Source organism: Diceros bicornis, chromosome 18, assembly GCF_020826845.1.
Source record: "Diceros bicornis minor isolate mBicDic1 chromosome 18, mDicBic1.mat.cur, whole genome shotgun sequence".
Lineage (NCBI taxonomy): Eukaryota > Metazoa > Chordata > Mammalia > Perissodactyla > Rhinocerotidae > Diceros > Diceros bicornis.
In genome coordinates this window covers 11162875-11185264 of record NC_080757.1, presented here as the reverse complement: position 1 = coordinate 11185264, position 22390 = coordinate 11162875, and the positions used below count along the sequence as shown (strand labels likewise).

At 42.1% G+C, this 22390-nt stretch overlaps 1 protein-coding gene and 1 pseudogene across 1 annotated transcript in view; one reads left to right on the top strand and one right to left on the bottom strand.

Annotated features, from left to right (window-relative positions):
- ACADVL (acyl-CoA dehydrogenase very long chain) overlaps positions 1 to 22390 on the top strand; it is a 187069-nt gene that overhangs the window by 63459 nt on the left and 101220 nt on the right. The gene's annotated exons all lie outside the window — the stretch shown is intronic.
- LOC131416999 (C-type lectin domain family 10 member A-like) lies at positions 5045 to 6768 on the bottom strand (annotated as a pseudogene).

The following is a 22390-nucleotide window of genomic DNA, read 5'->3' as shown; positions in this document are numbered from 1 at the left end:
CTTTTCAGTTCACCTGCAGGGCATTGTCTCATTGGTCTGCCCAAGGATTCTCTAATTCTGTAGGGACATGTACCTTCATCTGACTATTTATTTGTGAATACGATATTTTTTTTTAATTCTGAAGGAAAACCTTTAGCCAAGCAAATGATTCTTGTCTGATAGCAAATGCAAAGGGATTTTGTCCAGTAGACATCAAATTATTTCTGTGTAGTAGAAGATAACCCGAAATGTTCAATTTTATTGGCTGTAGGACATTAACTAGTTTTGCCTCCAATTTAGCAATCTTATTCCTGCATTCTTTTTTTTTTGGGGGGGGGGCGGTTATTAAAAAATCATTTTTGTTTATTGTGGTTAAAAACACATAACATTAAATTTACCATCTTAATCATTTTTAAGTGTACACTTCAGTGGTATTAAGTATATTCACATTGTTGGGCAACAGATCTTCAGAACTTTTTCACCTCCCAACACTGAGACTCTATACCCACTAAACACTAATTTCCCCTTCTCCCCTTTCTTTAGCCCTTGGCAACCACCTTTCTACTTTCTGTTTCTATGATTTTGACTACTTTAGATACTTCATATGAGTGGAATCATGCAGTATTTGTCCTTTTGTGACTGGCTTATTTAGCTTAGCATAATGTCCTCAAGTATGTGACAAGATTTCCTTCTTTTTAAAGGTTGCATAATATTCCATTGTACGAATTTACCACATTTTCTTTTTTTTTTTTTTTTTGTTCAAGGCAGGGTTCTTTTTATTTTATTTTTTTTTTTAATTTTTTGCTTATTGCAGTAACATTGGTTTATAACATTGTAAAAGTTTCAGGTGTACATCATTGTACTTCTATTTCTGCATAGATTACATCATGTTCACCACCAAAATACTAATTACAACCCATCACCACACACATGTACCGAATTATCCCTTTCACCCTCCTCCCTCCCCCCTTCCCCTCTGGTAACCACCAATCCAATCTCTGTCCCTATGTGTTTGTTTATTGTTGTTATTATCTACTACTTAATGAAGGAAATCATACGGTATTTGACCTTCTCCCTCTGACTTATTTCACTTTGCATTATACCCTCAATGTCCATCCATGTTGTCACAAATGGCTGGATTTCATCGTTTCTTATGGCTGAGTAGTATTCCATTGTGTGTATATACCACAGCTTCTTTATCCATTCGTCCCTTGATGGGCACTTAGGTTGCTTCCAAGTCTTGGCTATTGTGAATAAAGCTGCAATGAACACAGGGGTGCATGTACCTTTGCAAATTGGTGTTTTCAAGTTCTTTGGATAAATACCCAACAGTGGAATAGCTGGATCATATGGTAGTTCTATCCTTGATTTTTTGAGGAATCTCCATACTGTTTTCCATAGTGGCTGCACCAGTTTGCACTCCCACCAGCAGTGTATGAGAGTTCCCTTCTCTCCACATCCTCTCCAACACATGTTGTTTCCTGTCTTGTTAATTATAGCCATTCTGACAGGCGTGAGGTGATATCTCATTGTAGTTTTGATTTGCATTTCCCTGATAGTTAGTGATTTTGAACATCTTTTCATGTGTCTGTTGGCCATCTGTATATCTTCTTTGGAGAAATGTCTGTTCAGGTCTTTTGCCCATTTTTTAATTGGGTTGTTAGTTTTTTTGTTGTTGAGATGCATGAGTTCTTTATATATTTTGGAGATTAAGCCCTTATCAGATGTATGTTTTGCAAATATCTTCTCCCAATTCCTGCATTCTTTATTTCAATAACTAAAAATACTTGTGCCTCCCCTACACTCCTCTGAGCAAGCTTTACCATTCTATGGTTCCCTCATTATTGAGTTAGATAAATCTTAAACTCACTTTGAAAAGCACAGTGCATAAGGTAGGAAATTAAAGGGGAAAAATACAAAATAATAATATGCAGTAGATAATATTGGGAGCACTAAATTGAGGTATCTCTTCCCCCATCATCAAATCTCTGGGTACCCACTACCCTCCCCCACCTTGCAGACAGCAGTTATGGTCTCTCTGATGGTGGGCCCCATGCTATGCTCACTAGTGCCCACAGCCCACTTTAAAGAACCGACGAGAGCACCTGTACCCTCAGGGGCACAGCCTAAGTGCCGCCTCTGCTCCTGGAGTGTTGGCTCCCCATGGTCATGACGACATCAGGTCTCCAGGCTGGGAAGGTTTCCTGATGTTCTTCATTCTCTTTGCAAACCATCAGCCTAACTCTGACCACAGATGACTGACTGGAGTCTGTTGTGGTGCTAGTGACAGACCTGGGGCCACCTGAGGACTCGTGGACGTGTGCGCTTGGCTGCACTGGGTTCCAATAGTTGGTGCCCACAGAACCAGCCAGGCACCACTGATCCTTATGGGACCTCTTGCACCCTGGGCAGTGCCCTCCAGATCCCATCAGTTTCAGGTCCCCTCTGAGCACTTCCACCCAAGACCTCTCTCTGCTCCAGCCTGATGATTTTCATGTGACGCTGGTAGGCAGGGAGAAGTAAAAGGGTGCTGCCTCCTGGGAGCTAAATTTTGTCCTTCTCATACTTTCCCTCTTTATTTTTAATTAACACTAATTGATACCCTTATATATGCCAGGGAGTTTTCTGAGTGGAAGTAACACAGCAGTGAATGGATCCTGCCCTCTCTTAATAAGCACTCTTCGCTATGGGCTGATTCTTTATAACTGAAATGCTTCTCCTGGTATGCTAGATTCATTGAAAAAACAGCAATCTCCACTCCTCCCCATATCCATCCTCTACACATAGGACTTTTTAGTTCCTCCCATCAAAAGGTGGATTCTATTTCCCCACTCCTCGAATCTGGGATGCGTTGTGATCTACTTGGGCCAATAGGATGCAGGAGAAGTGATGCTTCAGTTCTAAAACAAAGCCTCCAGAGTCCTTGCATGCTTCCAATGACTCTCTTGGAACCCTGCCCAGACTATGGGAATAAGCCCAGGCTAGCCTAGTATGGCACAGGCATCCCCATTGTCCCAGGCTATAGCCAGCCAAATGTCAGACATGAGAGGGGGACTATCCTAGACCAGCCAGCTCCCAGCCAACCCCCAACATGACCACAAATGCATGAACAAGCCCAGGTAAGACAAGACAAGCCTGGCCTGACCTGAAAAACACCCAGCTGATTTATAGACTCATGAGCTACAATAAATGCTTATTATTTTAAGCCTCTGACCTTTGGAGTGGTTTGTTACACAGCAATAGCTAACAAATACACTTGGGGATCTCATCTACTTTTTCCAATGACTCTGTCATCTTGAAAGAAATTAAAAAATTGCCTTTCATTATCACCCTAAGTTTACAAAGCTTTTAAGAGACAGAAAAGGGACCGGCCCCGTGGCATAGTGGTTAAGTTTGATGCACTCCACTATGGCGGCCCGGGTTCCCAGGATCAGATCCGGGGCGTGGACCTACACCACTTGTCAGCCATGCTGTGGCAGCGTCCACACATAAAAACTGGAGGAAGATAGGCACAGATGTTAGCTTAGGGCTAATCTTCCTCAAGTAAAAAAAAAGAGGAAGATTGGCAACAGATGTTAGCTCAGGGCTAATCTTCCTCAGCTTGAAGGGAAAAAAAAAGATTTCAACTGAAATCTACACGAAAAGAAAACGCTCTTTTCACAATAACATAGGACTTTCCAAGGCCTCACCTACCTTCTTCATTCTGCCATTTTAAGGTTGCTAAAAATTAGGCAACATGAAATACATAAGGTTTCATAAAAGAGTACGTACTGTGTGATTTCGTTTATGTGAAATTCTAGAATAGGCAAAACACATCAATCGTGAAAGAAAGCAGATCATGAGCTGCCGGGGTGCAAGGAAGGGGGCTGGACCACAAAGGGGCAAAGGGAAGCTTTGAGGTGATGGAAATGTCCTATATCTTGACTGGAGTGAGAGTTGCCTAGGTATTTACATTTGTCAAAAGTCATCTCTACTATAAATGGGTGCATTTTATTGTGTAAGAATTATACCTCAATAAAGTTGATTTTTAAGATTAAAAGAACTTAGGATGTGGAGAAAAGGGAACCTGTGTGCACTGTTGGGGGGAATGCAAATTGGTGCAACCACTATGGCAAACAGTATGGAGGTTCCTCAAATAATTAAGAATAGAACTACCATATGATCCAGTGATCCCACTTCTGGGTATATACTCAGAGGAAATGAAAACAGGATATTAAAGAGATATCTGCCCTGCCGTGTTCACTGCAGCGTTATTCACAATAGCCAAGATATTGAAAGAACCTGTGTCCATCAACAGATGAGTGGATAAAGATGTGGTGCATATATATACACACAATGGAATATTATTCAGCCATGAGAAAGAAGGAAATCTTGCCATGTGCAACAACATGGATGGAGCTGGAGGGCACTGTGCTAAGTGACATCAGCCAGACAGAGAAAGACAAAGACTTCATAGTATCACTTATATGTGAAATCTAAAATAAATAAATAAGGCAAACTCACAAAAACAGAGAGTAGAAAAGTGGTTGCCAGAGGCTGAGAGGTGGGGGCAATGGGGAGAGGTTGGTAAAAGTGTACAAACTTTCAGCACTAAGATGAATAAGGTCTGAGGATCTAATGTATAACATGGCGACCGTAGTTGATAACACCGTATTGTGAAAGTGAAATTAGCTAAGAGAGTAGAGTTTAAATGTTCTCACCAAAAAGAAAAGGATAAATATGTGAGGTGACATATGTGTTAATTAACTAGATGAGGGGAACCTTTTCACAATGTATTCCTATATGAAGTCACCACAAAGTACACTTTAAATATCTTACAATTTTATATGTCAATTATACTTCAATAAAGCTGAAATTAAAAAAAAAAAACAGAAAACCTTATAAACTTTGTATAGTCTTTCCACAGTTAAGGAGAAAAAAATTCAAAATGATGGCAGTGCTCCAATCTCAGGGCTATTGCTCTAGCACAGAGGTCTCGTTAGGGGTCTCTGGGGAAGGACCCGTCTACCCTCTCCCTGCCATTCCCGTGGCTGAGCGGTCTACAGGAAGCAGCTCTGCCACTCTCCTAGCTGGCCTTGTCCAACTTGGTCTCACAGACCCACGGGAGGAGACTCTGGCAGACAATGTCATTCCACTGGCCATCAGGGCAGAAGTGGGCACAGTCCTCACCTCCGCCCAGCCCGTGTCCGTCCCAGTCATCTGGCTGGCCTGGACTCCAGTTCCTGAGGAGAGAGGACAACGGCAAGCTGGGAAGGTCAGGAGGCACAGAATCCAGGTCTGAGAAGGGGCTGTGGGTCAGATCCTGAGGAGCAGAGCTGAAGGAGGAGGTAGGGCACAGAAAGCCAGGGGGTACTCACTGGAAGTTGGTCTTGTAGTCTGTCCCATCCACCCATTTCCAGACTCCTTCAGGATCACTGAGGCCCATCCAGGTGTCTGAGGAGGCTATATGTTCCTGGACAAAATTCTGGGACAACACAAGGGCGATGGTAACTTCTCCCCATTGCAGCCAACTCCTTGGACTAGCAGTTCTAGACTTGACATGCTCGTTACAGCAGTGAGGAGATTTGGGGTGTTTACCCCAATGCCCGGGCCATGTACATCTCTGAAGGTGCGGCTCAGATGGCAGTAGCTGTTAAAGCTGCCCGGGTGATTCCAGTGTGCAGCCAAGTTGGAGAAGCATTTCCTTAGAGGGGACAGGTCTTGCCCCTGAGCACCAGAGGCCCTCACCTGCTCCTCCCTGGAGTTGATGACCACCAGGTGGGCGTTCTGCAGCCGGCAGTTCTTCTCAGCCTCGGGCCAGGACTTCACAGAGTGAGAGAATCAGTAGCAGCCACCTTCGTGCTCCAGCCAGTTCGGGGGGCAGCAGGCCCTTTCTGAGCCTGGGGGCCGGGAGTGGGGGCGGCTCTGAGAGGCTTCCCAGTGGGACGTGGGCAGGACACGAGGCCAGGTGCCCCCACACACCCCTTACCGTTGCTCTTGAGGGCAGCCCTCTGGCAAGCCAGGAATTTCAGGTCTTCGGCCTGCTGCTGGACCAGCAGGAGTATTCGGAATAATCTGGGACACACACAGACGGGCAGTGGGGACGGCGCCCTGGGTGTGGATTCTGCTGCATGATCCCTGCACGGGGCCCAGCCTAGGAACCCGCCTGCCCTCCCCCACACGTCATGCCCAGGCGGCGGCGAGCAGGGGCCTGACCTGCTTTCAGTTCCTGCTGCTCTTTCTCCAGCTTCTTCTCCAGAGAAAACACCTTGTCGTTCGTGCTACGGGCTGGAGGGGAGGCCGCTCAGCACCACGGGGGCTCCCCCACCTCTGTCCTGAGCCCCAGCCCCGCCCTCGCACACACTCCTGCACAGTCTCACCCGCTTCCAGCTCCTGCTTGTGATTCCCCACCTCCGCTCGCAGAGGTGTTATCAGTTTTTGCAAACTGTCACCTGGGGGACATGGGGACTCAGTGCTCCAGAGTCAGCTCCCACCCCCTCCTCCACCGCACCCCACCCCGTCCAGAGCCCCTTCCATGCCAAGCTCACCCTGGGACATCAGCGACTTGACCTGATCCTCAGTGTGTGATGTGGAGTTGTTCAGGGCCACCAGGTCCCTCTGAAACTTGGAATCTGATGGGGCAGATGGGACAATCAGAGCTAAGAGTGGCCAGTGCTGAGCAGGCCACTTGACAGGCACTGTCTCCTTGCTTCCTCACAGCAGCCCAACCCAAAGGGACAGACACTACTGTTATCCAGTATTGCAGATGAGGAAACCCAGGACTGGAGAGGATACGTAATTTGACTACATCACCCAACTAACAAGTGACAGAGCCAGCAGCCACCCTTATCCATCACCAACTCCATCAGTGACCCACCCATGCACCCCTTTATTTCTCTCTTCCCTGCCCACCCTGTGCCCCTTACTTTGGGATCCGATCACGCAGACGCCAACCAGCAGAGGCAGGGCCCAGGGAGAGCAGGAGGCGGGAGCTGGAGCAGAGTGGCTGCAGGAAGGGCTGGAGGGGAGGCAGCCCTGCAAGAGGAGAAAGGGCGTCAGGACAAGGAGTGTCCAGGGCATGAGAGAGACAGCGGAGGAGTGGGTCACAGGGACCTGTCTGGGACCAAGGCTGGCAGAGGTAATGCTGGGGGGATACTGCACAAGGAGGATCATGGGATGGGAGAGGCCCAGCCCCCTGACCCCTTGTGGACCAGCACAAGTCCCCAGGCACACAGGCCCCTCATACCTCTCGGAACACACGTACACAAGGACACACAGACAGGGGACGTGGCGATATGTAAGGTCCTATCATCAGGGCTGGGGGAGGTGGCAGGAGGACCCAGGGAGAATTGGGGCAGCCAGGCCCGTAGCAGCTCACACTCATCTGTACTATCGGGGAGGCTAATGGGTTTCCCTCCCAAATCCGATCACTCAACTCGCCACCAGGGCAAACCCTCATGCCCTCCCCAGAGCGCGGGAGCCTGGCCCGCCGTGGTCTTCCCTGTCCTTGTCTTTCTGAGGACTCTGAATCCTCTTCATACTGGGGCCCCCTGAGGCTGGGGCTTGACCTTCTCAGAGTGGGGGAACCCACCACTGCACATGGTAGAGGTGCAGACGTGACACGACAGCAGAAATCCTTCTAAACATGTTAAGGGGGTATTTTAGGAGAGACCATTTCTCCTTTCCTCCTACCATTTCTAAACCCCTGGCTTTTCTTCTCACTCCCCATGTCCTGAAATTTTTCATACTTCGTTGACATGCTGGGACCAACACGACCGCTGAGGCCGTCAGAGCTGAAATGGAGACAGGGCCAGCGGCCAGGCTGTGGCAGGAGCTGGGGCAAAAGGGAGGCTGGGACTAGGTTGGAGCCGAAGTCAGGGGTAAGGGATGAGGCTGGGATTGAGAAGGAACCCAGCGTTAGGGTAGGAGTGGGAAGGGGCCTGGCTTTGCAGCTGAGATTGGAAGTGGGGTCAGGATGAGGCTTTGGGCTGGGGTTGGCTTGAGTTTGGGATTGAAGATGGAGGTAAGGTTGGAGCTAAATATATCGCTAGGACTGGGTCTAACACTGGGGCTGGAATTAAGGTTGTGTCTCTTGCTAGGATTCAGGTCAGTACTCACGTTGGAGCCATGGATGGGGCGGGGCCTACACTTGGGCTGAAGTTGGAAATAGAACAGAGTTGGGGGTCAACCTTGGGTTGGTGCTGGTGTTAACATTCAAGTTGACTCTGGGGTTGAAGCTGCGGTTGGAGTTAAAGGAGGAGGTCGGGTTACTATGGGGGTTGGAGCTGTGGCTGGGGTAGTTGCAGAGGACGGGGCTGGAACTGGGCTAGAGACAGGGCTGAGTTTGAGTCTCTGGTTGTGACTGAGGTTCGGCTGCCATGCTTCAATCTGAATCCAGTGCAGGGAATAGAGTCTAAAGTCTTCACTGGTCATTAAATCCCCAAGCTGCCCCCTCATATTTCCTCCCATTTGGTCCCACCTAAGCCCCACAGTCCCCTCTCCTGGCTTTCTCTAGCATCCTCCCTGTCCCCTTGGTCTCACCTGTGTGAGACCAGCCCCGTTACCTGTGGAAAGTCTGGAGGCTGTGATTCTTGGGTTCGTTGTGCAGCGATCACCAGAGTTTGAAAAAACTAAATCTTGGAGAGTTGGGATAGAGGTGATAGAAGGAGGAGTCACGTATGTGACCAGGGTCCTGCTGGTCTTCATGTCTGAAAGCCCAGGAGTCTACAATCTGGGATCTTCTGCTTCCTCGACTTTGGGCAGAAAATAATAATGAGACGGAAATGATATGGGAACAGAGTCAGAGATTGCACGTGGAGAGGAGTTGGATATGGGACCAGCTCTGCTCTCCTCCTCCAGAGTGTGTCTACTCCCTTTCTGCTTCTTTTAAGTTCCCTTAACTTCCTCAATTTTACCATTTGGGAGAGGGCAGCCAGACCAGAAGGGACCAGAGGTACATCTGTTGTTTTTTTTCTACCCCCCACCCCCTTTCACTTCCTGAGTCATAATTTCCCAGAATTGTTGGTGTCTCCATCGTTGCACACCCAGATCCAGAGGAACCCATCTCTGCTCGTGTTCAACCCCAACCCAAGTCCTCTGGGGCAACAGCCACTAAGCTCCCCCAGCTGTGGCCTAGCTCCCTCACTCCACTCAGAAGGAGGGAAGAGGGTGATGGAGAGCAGGATTCCCGGCTGGAATGGAAGAGGAAGAGCTGGGGAAAGGAACAAAATGTATTGAGCCTCAAATCTGTGACGGAGATTGTGCAGACCCTTGCCATACATCAACCACTCAATTCCCACAAGAAACTCAGGAGGCATCTGGGGTGATGGACTGAGGCTCAGAGCCATTGTGTGACTTGACCAAGATTACACACCTCGTAAGTGAAAGAGCCAGAATTCAAGCCCAGTGCTGCCCGACACCCTAGCCTGGCTGGACTCTCTCCACATGCACTGTCTTCACCAAAGGGATTCGATTTAACCCAGTAAACCCTGTAAATCCCTCTAAGGGGGCTGCCCTGAGTTCATACACACGTCCTTTCCAATAGGAAGGAAACTTGGTGTCTTAAGAAGTGAAGAAGGAAAGCAAATACGTTTTAGATCATATTTTCTAGTTAAATGGGATTGTGTTCTGCTACTTACTTTTTGTATTCAATTAACAATGTATCAGGAACATTTTTCCACATCAGCTCATAAAATGTCCTTTATTCATTTCTTATCTTTCTCTCATTTCATATGTACTATAATTTACTTGTTAGGCATTTCCCTATTGATAGACATTTAGCTTGTTTCCAGTTTTGTTTTATTTTCTGGTTTTGCTTTTATTTGTTCTTTTGATTAGTATTTGTCACTAACAGGCTAGGTTTTGGGAAGCCAATACTGAGAATGAATTTGGGGGACAAGCTATTTATTAGGGATCAACACTTGTGAAAGGAAGGGGGAAGAAGGAGGAGTGGGCAGAGGGAGAAGTTCAACAGCGGTGAAGACCCCACAAAGCTTCAGCCACTCCCCCAGGGTGTTCTGGGAGTTCAAACAGCATTGCCTATGGGAGCTGTCCAGCATGGGGCTGAACCGGGGCCTTCGTAAGCCCCCTGGCTCAGTCACCAGATGCGGATCACTCCAGCAGGGGCGTGACCTCAGGGGCGGTGGCTGTCTGCACAGGTCACACTCCCCACAGCGGGACACCAAGTCCATCCCGGAAAGGGGGTTCTGGGTAGCTCATCTGTGGGTCTACCCCAGTATTGCATTGGATTCACATATTAATTTGGGGATAATCAACATATTTGCATTGTTGAATCTTTCCCACAAAGAACATGATATTTTTCTCCATTCACTCATACATGCATTTGCTTATCCCCTCAACAGGTACTTACTGGGTATCTACAACATGCTAGGCCCTCTCCTTCAGAAGAGGCATCCTTCAGAAAGGAACCAACAGACAAAAAAAAAGGCCCTGCCCTCATAGGGCTTACATTCTAGTGGATGACAGATAAACAAAATAAATGAGTGAAATACACATAATGTCACATGGTGGTAAGTTCTATGGAGGAAAATATAGCAGGGAAGTGAAATAAGATCAATTTTTAACAGGGTGTTAAGAATAGGGTGTCAAGAAAGGCTTTACTGGGGGACTGGCCCCATGGCATAGTGGTTGAGTTTGGCTCGTGTTCCACTTCCGTGGCCCAGGTTCACAGGTTCGGAACCCGGGAGCAGACCTGCACCAATCTTTGGCAACGTTGGGCAGTGACCCACATATAAAGTAGAGGAAGAGTGGCACAGATGTTAGCTCAGGGCTAATCTTCTTCAAGCCAAAAAAAAAAAGGGAGGATTGGCAACACATGCTGGCTCAGGGCTAATCTTTCTCAGCAAAAAAAAGAAGAAAGGCCTTCCTGGGAGGGTGATATCTGAGCAAAAGTCTGAAGGGAGGGAGCAAATAATGAGGAGCTCCGGGAGGAAGAGTGTTCCAGACAGAGTGCACAGCGAGTGCAAAGGCCCTGGGAGGGGAGAACATCTAGTGTGTACATGGATCATTCATTTGCCAGAGATGCCAGAGAGTTTATAAAAAAGTGAGCTAGAGAGAAGAGGAGTAGATGAGTCAGAGGGAAAACGTGGAGCACCAATTCTTTACGGGCTTGTAGCCTACTGTTAAGGATTTGTTTTTACTCTGAGTTAGAGAGGCAGACTTTGGAGGGGTCGGAGCAGAGGAGTGAATGACCCAACTCATATGTGAACTGTAACAATGTGATTATTGTGTTGTGAATTTCAAGAACAGGGACAAGGGTGGAAACAGAGAGTCCAGGTAAGGAGCTATTGTAATGTCTAGGTGAGAGACGAGGGTGGTTTGTGCATGCAGGTGGTGAGAAGCGTTCGATTCTGGATCTATTGTGAAGGTAGAGTTGACAGGATTTTGCTGATAAATTGGATGTGAGTTTCTCAAGAAAATAATTCTCCTTCTAGTCCCCAAAATAATTAAACTTTGAGCATTTCCCATAAATTGCTGACTTCCTAGGAAAAGCAGCCACATCCTTTTGTGAATACGATAATCATGTGAGAGAAGCGCTGTTTTGCCGTCATGAGCAGACTGATTAAGAACTTGTTAACACTGGCAATCTTGCAGACTTTTCCCTTGAATATCCGTTGTCGTTTTGTTCGGTAAGCTTGTCCTCCAAAGTCTAATTACCTTGCAACTTCTTTGCAAGTAAGCCTTCTTTTCTTTCCTAAATGCTTTTGACGCTGAGACATCTTTCACAGTTAACAATCACAGCTTCCTTCTTCCACTGTCTTTTCCCTGATCCCTTACCCTCTCCCAGTACCTCAGTTGGCCAGGATTCTTTTACCTGGTGGGGTGACTCAAAACTTTATTTCCACAGCATCCAAGTCCTTAGTGGTCCTATCTTTCCTGGGTCACCACAGTTCGCCACTGATCATTATATGATTGGGCACGGGGGTGCTAGGTGGCACCCCAGAGAGTCTCGTGGATTTCAGACTCAGTCCTCCTTTCCCCCATTGGGAAGCAGCAGACCCATTTCCCTCCTTTTTTTTTTTTTTTTTTTTTTTTTTTTTTTTTTTGTGAGGAACATCAGCCCTGAGCTAACATCTGCCAATCCTCCTCATTTTGCTGAGGAAGACTGGCCCTGGGCTAACATCCACACCCATCTTCCTCCACTTTAGATGGGACCCCGCCACAGCATGGCTCAACAAGCCGTGCGTCGGTGTGCACCCGGGATCTGAACCAGCGAACCCTGGGCCGCCGCAGCAGAGCGCGCGCTCTTAACCACTTGCACCACCGGGCCGGCCCCCCATTTCCCTTCTTAATCAGAGTCAATCACCCCCAAAAGTACTGTTATCCCCATCCCCTATCTAGTAGTATATGAGGAGCCCAAATCAGCCAGGACTCAGTCTCATCTTCAAATTTAAACAGAACCAAGGCTGTCTTCCCTGGTGGGTGGGTTCTTTCCTTGGGCACTAGAACTTCCAAAATCCAATGATCCCAGATTGTGCAGACGAAGAGAAAAAATTCCATAGGTGGATTATTAGGTGTCGTGTAAGAGGAGACACTACCTTCCTCTGACCCTTGGTTATACATATGGCTGTCGGGGAGATGGCACCACATTGGCCACTGATTTGAGATGTATACCCACCGATAGCTTGGGCGTGAGAGGTGAGGGAAAGGGAGTAAAATAAGACATTTACCCCATCCCCAGTCCCCAAGCCCAGAGATAGCAATTTGATGTGTTTCTTTTCGGATATACTTCTGTGCATATTTATATATCTGTAAGCAAATACACACGTATGTAATGGGGGTGTTTTTACACACATTATTCTCTGTAACATGCTTCTGCCTAAAAATGAGTCTCGAGGATTTTCCTGTGTCGCTGCCCACCTCCTTCTCTTTAAAGACTGCCTGGTGTTTCAGAGCATAGGTGTGCCAGACCCTATCTAATGACTCCCTTAGTGATGCATTTTTGGGATGCTTGCTTCTTTTGCTTTTGTAAATAACACTAAAGTGAATAGGCTCGTATATGCCTATTTGTGCTAAGAAGCAAGAATTCCTCTTGGTTAGATATCTAGAAGTAGAATTGCTCAGTAGAAATATCTATCTTAAAATTAAAAATTGTTTAGACACTGCTAAATTGCTCTGAAAAGACATGACCAATTTATCTTCTCTCCAATCATGTATAAAGATATTCATTTATCCACACCGTCACCAACAAACCTATAAATACTCGCCAATACAATGTTCGAGAAGTATCTTCCATCTCGTTATTTCAATTATCACTTAGCTGATTACTGGTTTGGAAAAAACAAAGCTTTGCATTATATTTTAGGTTTAGAAACTGTCAGAAGCTCTTTCATTTAATTAAAGTTTATTATGAACAACTGCTATTGGAAGACAGAAATGTGTACCAGCTATTTCATAACAGTTGATGTGTGTTAGACATTGAACTGAGCTTATAGAGTGTGTGAAACCAGGGATTGAGCTTCAAGTGCTTAAAGGAAAGTTTTTTCAAAGTGAATTCATTTTAAATTCACTTATATCTACAGGGATTAACAATAAGTACACTTCAAGAAAATTACCATTTCCTACATTAGCAACATTATGACTTCCCATCATTCCCTTAATATTTCTCTCAAACCTTGAGGTTCATACAAACGGAAAGGTTTACATTTCATATGGGAAAAGGCAGGCTCCTGAGTAAGATGATTTGACAAGAGAATCTTTATCTCTTTACATCGAATGGCTAAAAAACAAAAAGAAATCTATCACTTACAAAAGGATGCAGAGTAGAGTCGAATTTAATCTCACCTTGGTAACACTTGCCCTGACCTGAGTTTTCACAAATAATTTGTTTGTTTAGCTCATGAGGTGGTAAATATCCAGGTTCTCAGAATAAAGCATTTAAAGGAAAACATCAGTATTTTAAGTCCAAGTAATTTGCTTTCTGGCTCACCTTTAATTCAAGCGATTTTCTTTGTAAAGCAAGACTTCTGTTTCTGATTTCCGATTCTCCTTTCTCAAAGATGGCTTACATCGTTCTGCTTCCATGTAAGTGAGTTCCTCTTCAACAAATTGTGACTTTGTCAATTTCTCTTTATATTTCCATAAACTTTTGCTCTGTACGATTTACATCTACTCCTTTAAACACACAATTATCCATGACTCATTTTGGGTGCATTTTACCTTTTATCAATATGTGATACCTACCTCGGCCCCTTTTAATGCTTTTCATCTGAAAGTCTGTTTTGTCATAGAATGTTTCACTTGCTCTATTTTTATTAGCATTTGTCTAGAATATATTTTCCTTTCTTTATTTAACATATTTGTGTTGTTTTGTTTTAGATGTATGACCATAGCTTATAAGCAGCATATAACTGGATTTTTTTTTAAATCAAAGAGTTTCTGTTATTTATTAGTAGAACTAAACCTATTCACATGTATTATAATTATTGATATATTTGGATTTATTCCTGCCACATAATTTCATGTTCTCAGTCTATGATATTTTCTTGGCTTTTTTTTCTTTCCTGACTTTTGACAGACTTATTGTTGTTTTCTTTCTTCTAACGGTTTAGAAATTATGCACCCTGTTTCTGTTCTTTCAGTGATTACCTTCAAATTTTTCTCTCTGGAAATCTTTCATTATGTTATTTCCCTACATAATGCTCTGAAATTCATAGTAATGATTCTACGTATGGGCCTTTTTTGACCCATTATGCAGAGAATTTGCTGGGCTTTTTCCATTTGAGATCTATGTCATTCAGCTCTGGGGGATTCTCTTATATTTCTTTTTTAATAGTTTTTTTTAATTATCAAAGTATATACACATAAAAACATAAGGGGAAAGTAAAAATTGTAACCAAAATGAGTGACTTAGTAGAAGAACTGGAAGATAAAAGTTGAAAAAATTTCCCAGAAGTAGAGTAAAAGGAAGCATTTCTTTAAAGCTAGGAACAAGATAAAGGATGTCATTGTCACCAATTCTTTGTGAGGTTGTACTAGACAGTGCAGAAAGACAAAACAAATAAATAAATATATGAGGACTGAAAGAGAAAGAAAGCTGTGATTATTGGTAAATGATATGATTGTCTACTTTAAAAATCCCAGAGAATCAACACACAAACAATTAAATCTTTAAAATGCTAAGGTTTATATCTTTTGTTTTCAAATCTCCACTTTACAAAGTTTACGTCAGATGTTTGAAAACCTTTCCAGTTTGGATGTTGCTGGAGTAACTTGGGCTGTTTGTAGTGGTGGTGATTTTGTTCACTTCATCAGGCTTTAGAAAAGATAGTTTGTGAGAATGTGCCTCATTTTGCCTTATGCCCCAGGAAGTCCCAGTGGGGTATGTCTTTTGGCATACATCCCCACCCCATTTTTATGTAATCAAAAAGGATTGCTATTTCTTTCATGGCTTCTGGATTTCTAGTCTTGCTTAGAAAGAGCTCCTTATTCCAATTTTATACATTCTCCTAAATTTCTTTCCAATATTTTTTGATGGTTAATGCTTATTTTTAAATATTGATCCATCTGGAGTTTGTTATTTCTGTATAGGGTATAACAGTCTGGATTTGTTTTATTCCAAATGAATAACTGATCTACAGTTTTATGTTTTTGTTTTCTTGTGTTTTATGTTTTCTTCCAGTGAATTGAAATAAGGCTTTTGTCACATATTAAGTTCATAACTATATTTGTATATATTTTTAGACTTGTAGTCTGTTCCATTGATTTAATTTCTTTTCTTGTGCTAATATACTGATCTGATTTCAGCAGATTTAGAGTAAGTTATCTCTCACAATTTCTTGACTGTAAAATTATATATGTGTTTAGACTTCTATTCTTCTATATGAACAATAAAATTATTTTATCCTGTTCCAAAAAAAGTTTGTTGGCATTCAGATCAAAATTGCATTGTGTTTATATATAATTTCTGTTATACATAATTCTGACATATTTATTATATTTTATCTTCCTATCCAGAAACACAACGTGGCTTATCATGCTGTCAGGTCTAGCTGATGTTTCCAAATGTCTGACAGATACTAATCTTTGGGATTCCGGAGCAAGAAATCAGAATTCCAGGAAGTTCTCAGGAATTACTAAAATCGTGTTATTCCAAATTTTTCATAATGCTTTATTTATGTGATTGAAGTGATAATGAGTAACTTTGCTAATACAAAGAGAATCTTCTTTGTTGACAGAGTAATACTAAACATTTCAGAAGTTTAATAAAACAAAAATACATAATAACAGACACATGGCTTGTTATTATCATGAACCAATATATTGTGACAAGATTATATATTTCAAAAACATGTACAAATGCCCCCAAAACTCTACTGTTGAAAATAAAAGAAAAAGAAAAGATCTTGAAAGCATCCCCCTATAGGGGAAGAAGGATTCCAATGACAGCTGATTTCTCATCAGAAACCATGAAGCCAGAAGGAAATAGCACATTTTTCAAGTGATGAAAGATAAGAACTGTCAACCCGAACTCTACGTCCAGTGAAAATGTCCTTCAGGTAATAAGGTGAAATAAAGACATTCTCATATGAAGGAAAACTAAGAAAATTTGATGCCAGCAGATCTGCTCTAAAAGAATGACTAAGGTAAGTGACTCAACCTGGAGGGAAATGACACCAGAAGAAGACATGGAACATCAGGAACAAAAAGCAACAAAAATGGTAAATGTCTGGACAAAATAATGGACTCTTGATGTCTTCTTGAGATATTTAAAATATTTTTTATGGTTAAAAGCAAAAAAAAAGTAACCTTGCCTACTGGCAACTTCAATGTATATAGATGTAAAATATGACAACATAATACATATACGTATAACTACTATATGTAATATATAACTATATTTTGTATATATGCCTTTTTAGTGCTCTTCGAGTCTTCCCTGGCTGTGTGCCACCCACTGGTCATTCTGGGACGTGGGCAGTAGTTTATTAGTTCAGTTCTCAAAGTCTTTGGCTAATTAGGACTATATCCTCACACGGGTAGCTCAGGGATGAGCCCTGGAGTTCATAGGAGTTGCTAGGGCTGCCATAACAAAATACCACAGACTGAGTGCTTAAACAACAGAAATTTATTTTCTTACAGTTCTGGAGGCTAGAAGTCCATGAGCAAGGTGTCAGTGGGTTTGGTTTCATCTGAGGCCTCTCTCCTTGGTTGGCAGATGACCACCTTCTCACTGTGTCCTCACATGGTCTTTCCTCTGTGCATGCACATCCCTGGTGCCTCTTTTTGCATGTCTAAATTTCTTCTTCTTATAAGGATACCAGTCAGCTTGGATTAGGGCCCACCCTAACAGCCTAATTTTAATTTAATCACCACTTTAAAGGCCCTATCCTCCCATTAAAAAAGCCATATTCTAAGATACCAGAGGTTAGGGCTTCAACATATAAATTTTGAGGGGACACAATTCAGCCCATAACAGAGGAGAAGAAAAAAGGATCTATACAGTGGTAAAGTGTCTGCATTCCAATTAAAGTAATAAAGCACTGATTCTAGGTAGACTGTAAAAAGTTAAGTATGTATTTTGTAATCCCTAGATCAATTATTTTTAAAAACTACACAAAGAGATATCATCAAAATCACAATAGACAAGTTAAAATGGAGCACTAAAAAATATTTAAATAACCCGAAAGTAGACGAGAAAAGGGAAACAGAGGAATTAAAAACAGAAGGAAGAAACAGAAAACAACGTTAGACCTAAATCCAAACATATCAACAATGACATTAACTGTAAATGGTCTAAACACACCAATTTAAAGACAGAGACTCTCAGAATAGGTTTTTAAAATGACTCAACTTTATACTGTCGACAAGAACCTCACTTCAAATATAATAATATAAATAGGATAAAAGTGAAAACATGGGAAAAGATGAGTAGGCAAACACTAATCAAAAGAAAGCTGGAGTGGCTATATTAACATCAAAGTAAAATTCAGAGCAAATACAACTACTGGGGATAATTATGGACATTATGTAATGATAAAAGAGTTAATTCACCAATAAGACATAATAATCCTAAATGTGTATGCACTTAATAACAGTATTTCAAAATTCAAGATGCAAAAACTGACAGAACTGAAAGAAGAAAGAAACGAATCTACCATTATGGTTGAAAACTTCAACACTCCTTTCTGAACAATAGACAGAACACGTAGACATAAAAATAAGCAAAAATATAGAAGAACTGAAACCCCCCATCAACAAACTATATCTAATGGACGTTTATAGACCACTCCACCCCACAGCAGCAGAATACACATTATTTTCAAGTGCACATGGAACTTTCACCAAGATATACCATATCATGGATCACAAAACAAACTTAAACAAATTGAAATTTTGCAACATATGTCCTCAGATCAAAATGGAATTAAACTGGAAATCAATAACAAAAAGATAATTTAAAAATCTCCAAAATCCAAAACTTAAACATCACATTTCTAAACAATGCATGAGTCAAAGAGAAAGTCTCAAGAGAAATTAGAAACTATTTTGAACTGAACTACATTTAAAATACAACATATCAAAATTTGTGGGATGCAGCTAAAGAAATGTTTAGAGAGAAATTTATAACATTAAAGGCATATTAAACAGAAGAAAGGTCTTAAGTCAACAACCTAAGCTCCCACCTTAAGAAATGAGAAAAAGAACAAAACAAACCCAAAGCAAGCAGAAGAAAGGAAATAATGAAGATAAGAGCAGAAATCAATAAAATTGAAAACAGAAAAACAATAGAGAAAATCAGTGAAACCAAAAGTTGGTTCTTTGAAAAGATCAGTTTAACTGATAAACCTCTAACAAGACTGACAAAGAGAAAAAGGGAAAAAATACAAATTACTAATATCAGGAATAAAAGAGGTTATCACTACAGACTCTGAAGAGATTCAAAGGATACCAAAGAAACATTATGAATAATTCCGTGCACAAAAGTTTAACGACTTAAATAAAATGGAACAATTCTCCAAAAACTACAAATTATCAAAATTTACTTAAGATAAAATAAGTAAACTGATAGTTCCATTACTATTAAAGAAATTGAATTCATAGTTTAAAACCTTCCAAAAAAGAAATCTCCAGGCCTAGATGGCTTAACTAGAGAATTTTACCAAACATTTAAAGAAGAAATAACACCAATTCTACAAAATCTCTTCCAGAAAAATAGAAGAGGAGGGAACACTTTCCACCTCATTTTATTAGGCTAGCGTTTTCCCTGCTACCAAAACCAGACAAAGATAACACAAGAAAAGAAAACTACAGACTAATATATATATTAGATATATATATATATAAAATATATATATATATATTTATATATTATTTATTTATATATTTATATTTATTTATATTTATATTTATTTATATATTTATATTTATATTTATTTATATATATATTATTTATATATATATATATATATAAAAATTCTCAACAAAATATTAGCAATTTGAATCTAGCAACATACAAAAAGAATACACTATGACCAAGTGAGGACTGTCCCAGGACTGTGAGGTTGGCTCAATATTCAGAAAACAATCACTGTAATCCACCATACTAACAACTTAAGAAGAAAATCCATATAATTGTATCAGTTCCTTCAGAATAGGCATGAGACAAAAATTCAATACCCATTCATGATAAAAAAAAAAAACACGAAAAAAAAAAAAACCTCTCAGCACACTAGGAATAGAAGGGAACTTCCTCAACCTGCTAAAGGGCATCGTATACTAATATGTCATTCCATTGTTATTAAATGGACTTCCTTGGATTTTTCTTTCCTATATATAGGAAAGGCTATAAAATCAGTCTTAATTTCAGGTCTCAAAAGTCCAGTTGGGCCGGCCTCGTGGCTTAGGGGTTGTGTGCGCTCCGCTGCTGGCGGCCCGGGTTCAGATCCCGGGCGCGCACAGACGCACCACTTCTCCGGCCATGCTGAGGCCGTGTCCCACATACAGCAACTAGAAGGATGTGCAGCTATGACATACAACTGTCTACTGGGGCTTTGGGTGAAAAATAAATAAATAAAATTATAAAAAAAAAAAAAGTCCAGTCAAGACTAAAGCAAAACTTTAATCTCACATCCAATCAAAGCTTTATGCAGCACCACCTCAGAATCTGCAATGGACTGGGCTATAGCAGACACCGTCAGGGCTTTGCTCAGCTCCCTTCACATCTCTTTGCTCTTTCCATGCAAATTGGTATCCAGTGTGAGTTTATTCTTAACAACCAGCAGCTGTGTCTCTTTGTCAGAAGACTGCCCGCCAGCTACTGGAAAATGTTTTTTGTGGACACACAGAAAGCAGGAAGTATCTTGGAATTTACGTTCTTGCCAACCACAGGCAGCCCTTAAGCAATGACTGTGGGTGCAAGGATATAAATACTTCAGACACCTTGTTCCTGATTGGGACAACTCTGAGATGTGAGCTTTTTGTCGCAATTGCTCCACTATGGGATTGAGCTGGGTACACTACCACCACTGCAGGACTTTTCTTGATAGTGCCTAAAAACACCTCCTTATGAATCACTTTCACACGAATCCTCATCTCATTGTCAATTTCTATTGCACCCTTGCTTGATCTCCTTCCCTTCTTCGTTCTGCTTCCCCATTTCCCGATCAATTTTTCCCAGGAACATCTTCTAATGACTCACTTTCCCAAGGATCCTCACCCCAGGGTCTGCTTCCAGAGAACCTAGGACAAGAGTCATGGACTGTTCTGTTCATTCTTTCTCTTTCTTTTCTCCTTGTGGATCCTCAAAGTTTGGGGCAAAGGAGAGGAGAATTCAAGGAAAAGAGGCCCGTTATCTGATGCAACTGTGGCGTCTAGATGCTCTTCACAGCAGGCCCTCAACACTAGCCTTTTGTGGAGTCTATTGGTGGTGCCTCAAAGACCCCTGTGGGATCCTCTGTGCCATTATCAGTCCCTCACAAGGATGAGGAGCTCCCTGGCTATCCTCTGTGCTGATCACCATCAGTCGCTGCCCCAGATTGCAGCTATACACCCACAGCCTCTTCCAGCCTCATTCTGCTACGTAGTCCTCTTGGGCAGGGTCCTTCTTAGATGACTCAAGCCTGATATCCATGGAGTCCACTAGGCTCACAGATTCTCTGACAGGCAACCAAGTGCAGAATGATCAACTGATGAACAGGGCAGCTCCAGCCCAGGTTTTTGCCTTCAGACTTCTCCTGTCAAGGATGAGTCTATTTCTTCATGATTGCCCCAAAACTCCTGAGCACACATCCACAGCCTCCTCCAACATTTTTCTTGCCCCTCTCAAACAGCAGTCCACGATGGTTCCAACCGTACCGCAGCTCAACTACCATCTGGCCTGGTAGTGAGGTGCCTGTCTTATCCCCTTGGAGACAACCCTAGTTTCTACAGTGGTTCCTTTTGGACTCCATCATCCGGCTCGTGGGGTGTGGAGAAGCATCCCTCTTTGCCATATGAAGAGAAAAGAGTTGAATCTCACTACATCTAAGAATTCCCTTGAACTAATCTCCTTAACTCCCTACTTTTCTCTAACAGAGGCTGAGAAGAGTGGTGGTTGTTTGTTTTGCCACCTCTTAGTAAGTCCTAACTAGATGCATTCAGAGTCTCTAGGTTTTTTTCCCAGCTTTATTGAGATATAATTAACACATAACATTGTGTAAATATAAGGTGTACAATGTGTTGATTTTATATATTTATATATTGCAAAATGATTGTCACCATATTATTAGCTATTACCTCCATCCCATCCCATAGTTACCATTTCTTTTTTGTGGTGAGTACATTTAAGATCTACTCTCTTAGCAACATTCAAGTATATGATACAGTATCATTAGTGAAAATCACCAAGCTGTACATTGGATCCCCGAACTTGTTAATCTTCTAACTGGAAGTTTGTACACTTTGACCAACATCTTCCCTTTTCCCCACCACCCCCCGCTCCAGCTCCTCTCTGTTTTAAACATGTAGGCACTTATCAACAATTATTCTCAGCTTTGGGAATCCAGGAAAATTTCCACAAAAACAGGAAAAGTGTCATTTAACCTCCTATTCTATGTAGTCATGTCACTTTTCCCAGTTCCTTAACTGAGCTTGCCAAGATTTTATTTATCACATTAGTTTCTTTGGAAATCCGTTTTTGTTAACAGCATAGAAAGACAAGCTACAGATTTGGAGAAAATATTTGCAAACCACATACCCAGGCAAAGCCTAGTACTAGAATATATAAAGAATTCTCAAAACTCAACAGTAAGAAAAAAAAATCCAGTTAGAAAATTGACAAAAGACATGAAGAAACATTTTGTCAAAGAGGATGTACAGATGGAAAATAAGCACGTGAAAAGATATACAACATCATTAACCATTAGGGAAATGAAAATTAAAATTATAGTAATATATCACTACACACCTACCAGAACGGTTAAAATAAAAATAG